Raw genomic sequence first — 3353 nt, forward strand, 5'->3', positions numbered from 1 at the left:
ACTATTGTAGATGTTATTGTATTTAGTGTAGTTTAATTTGTGTTTAGAACTTTGCGAAAAAATATATTTTGTATATAATTTGTGTTTTCGTTTACTACATTTCAGGAGTGAAGAACTCATCCAGGGTTTTTTATGAATTTTGTTTTTCTTTTTTCGACTAGCGTTTAAATGCTTACTATGAACGGAAAAGAATTTGTCAAGAAAGATATCAAAAGAAAGTTTTGGGTCACTATTGTAAACATCAGACCAGTCAACTTAAGATAAATTATTGCAAAAGGAATTCATATCATTAATAATAAAGGAGAAGCTTTCCTGGGTTTTAGTTTATCTAGATCATTATCAATAAACTGGAAAATAGGCCAATGATCAGTGATATCAGAAACCAGAACACCAGAGACTATACTAGATTCAGTTTCGTTTGTATAAAAGTGGTCTATTAGTGTTGCAGTGTTTGAAGTAACACGAGTTGCTTTGGAAACAGTTGGATAGAATGAATGAGTTAAAATAATATCTAAGTAATTATTGGTTAAGTTATGGTTGTGGAATTTAAGCAAATCAATATTAAAATCTCCCATAAGATGGCATATTTTATTTTCCATATTAATTTTAGTTAGTAATTCATTAATAAGTTTAGAGAAACTAATAATATTTGTACAAGGAGGTTTGTATACAGTGCCAATAATTATGTTTTTCTTTGTATTAAGTATTATTTCAATAAATATAGAATCACCAAATTCTTTCGGGAGGGCAAGATCAGGGCGAAGACGAACATTAAATTCGTTACGAATGAATAATCCCACCCCTCCTCCTACGTGTGATTGTCTATTACTTGCGAAAAAGGTATAATCATGTAAAAACGGCAACGGTTTGTTATCATTTAGCCAGGTCTCAGATAGCCCGATTACTGAGAACTTAGTATGAATTTAATTTAGGAGCTTTTCAAATGCATCTATTTTGTTAACGAGACTCCGAATGTTTATATGTAATAGAGATAAATTGGATTGTTTTAGCGTAGCATGCAGTGTGTTAAGTTCAGTTATATTATAGTATTTACATTCATCAAGTGTAGTAGATCTTGTGTTAAGGTGATCAATTAACATATCAGCATGATCATCATATCTTTCATCATTATCAACAAAGGGATTAAAAGTATATTCAGAAGTATTAAAATTTGAGTCATTCAATCGTTTTCCTCAGATGGTTGATTAGACAATGGAAGATACAAAAATTCATTATCGTTTATATTTAAATTTGTATGAGAGAAGACGTTGACAAGAAAGCAAGAATAAAGAAAAGAAAGAGCAAACAAGGTGAACAAACAAGTAAAAATGTATATATACATATAATAGATGTAATTGAGGAAACATGTAAACGGTGGTACACATTGTCTAACGATACACTTAGATTACATTGTTAGTTATGTTATACAGTTTGACCTAACACTATTAGGTCAAAGAAGATATCATTGTACAGTTCAAGCTTTCAGGTCTTGCTGAAGCCGGGAAAGATCCTGCCGAGTGCAAATAATTAATTTTTTCATGCTGTTGGTAAGTACAAAGATTTTTCCGTCTAAGGTCCAGGTAGATTTAATTGATTTAGCATGCCTGGTCTTTATATCTTGAAATAACTCCGAACGTTTCAAAGTAAGATTTTCATGTAAAAAGTATTTGGTGCCTTTAAATTGTTTCTTTGTATTGAAAACTTCTCTTCTCTTGTTGTAATTAGAGAATTTGATGATAATACGTCTAGGTTTGTTAGCTTCGGATCCCTTGTTAGGACCTAGTCTATGAGTTCTATCAATATCGGTGTTTTCAACGCTGACATTTAGCTTTTCTTTGAATACCTTCATCACTTCCATATCCGTGTTCTCGTTGACCGTTTCTGAAACTCCGTGGAGTATTAGAAAATTTCGACGAGAATATTGTTCGGCTTCATCGATGTTGTTTTCTAAATTCGTAATTCTTTCTTCCAGACTAGTTATCTTATCATTAGTCTTATTATGTCAAAATGTAATGAGTCTCTAATGAGGTCAGACAGCTTACCGATCAGTTGTTCTTGTACAAGACTTGATACAGCTGCGAAGATTTTCTTCATAAATAAGGAGTCAGGTGCTAAACATTTCCCTAGCTCAAAATCAATCATTTCTTTCACATCTGCAATATCAGTGATATTTTCTACTTGTTTTGAAGGCAGATTGCAAGGTTTACTAGAAGCAGATGCATACTCTTCAGAATCATGAGCACTTCCAGCTTTGGGAGCCGGCTTCAGTTTTTTGCTACCACCCATCGAGTTTGCAAGTATGGTATGCAGTAAAGCTAGCTGAATTAGATTCTGGAGACAGGTGTATGCCTAGCTGCAGTGTGTGAGGCTTGAACGGCAATTTGATTGGATTGTTACCTAACAATGCAATTCAAGGAGCGATGCTCAAACACGTCCGTTCATCACGACGACTAGTTAAATAATGGCCTATGTATAACGTGTACTGATGCATATTTACATGTTTTAGAAGTATTCATTTTGAGTGATCCCAGGAAAGAATTTGTATTAGCTCAAGAATAAGTTTTAAAATTTTAACACTGTGTACAAAGGGAGGGGGGAGCCGCGGATCCCACGGCTCCTCCCTGGATACGTCACTGACAGCAAGTGTTACTCCTATGCTCAATGCGTCGTACAATCTTCGGGCGACAAATCGGCCAACTCCGGTCCCTGTGAGCGGTAGACGACGCGACGCTGCTTGCTGATTGTCAGTGGCACTATACGGATCGTCATTAAAAACGACCCGTTGTGCGCACGTCGTGACGTTCGTTCTCGCACCGGCCGACGACTATTTGCACCGGCCGACGACCATTGGGTACAATGAGAGCCCGGCCTCATAGGTCAAGGCATTTTTCTTCCAGCGTGTTTTTTCTTTTTCTTTCAGCATGTACTGATCTCTCTGCATTCCCATTTGGTACTGGTTTGTTGCTTTGGATCTGAAATATCAACTTGTATGAATGGACCTAATTTGATATCAGATTTAGTTTAGCAAACTATTCATAGCAAACTATGAAAGTTACCACACCATAAAATTCATGTATGATCTTAATAGTATTGTTCCTGAGAAAGTAATTTAACAATAGTAATGTTTATGTTAACGACAATAGTGTGGCAATCTTATTGTATTAAATTATATTTTAAAAATTCACAAGTGTTGAGATTTATTTTTTTAATGTTTTGAAATTTATAATAGTTTTGAAGTTAAATTGCTAGTTTATATCAGTGTTAGTGTGACTAGAAACCACAATACGTTTGATGTCACGATACACAGCTGAAATATCGAAGATCATCACCATCACCATCACCATCACCACCAC

Source organism: Anneissia japonica, unplaced genomic scaffold (assembly GCF_011630105.1).
Source record: "Anneissia japonica isolate Jap-2015-1 unplaced genomic scaffold, ASM1163010v1 scaffold573_len2283161_cov171, whole genome shotgun sequence".
Classification (NCBI taxonomy): Eukaryota; Metazoa; Echinodermata; class Crinoidea; order Comatulida; family Comatulidae; genus Anneissia; species Anneissia japonica.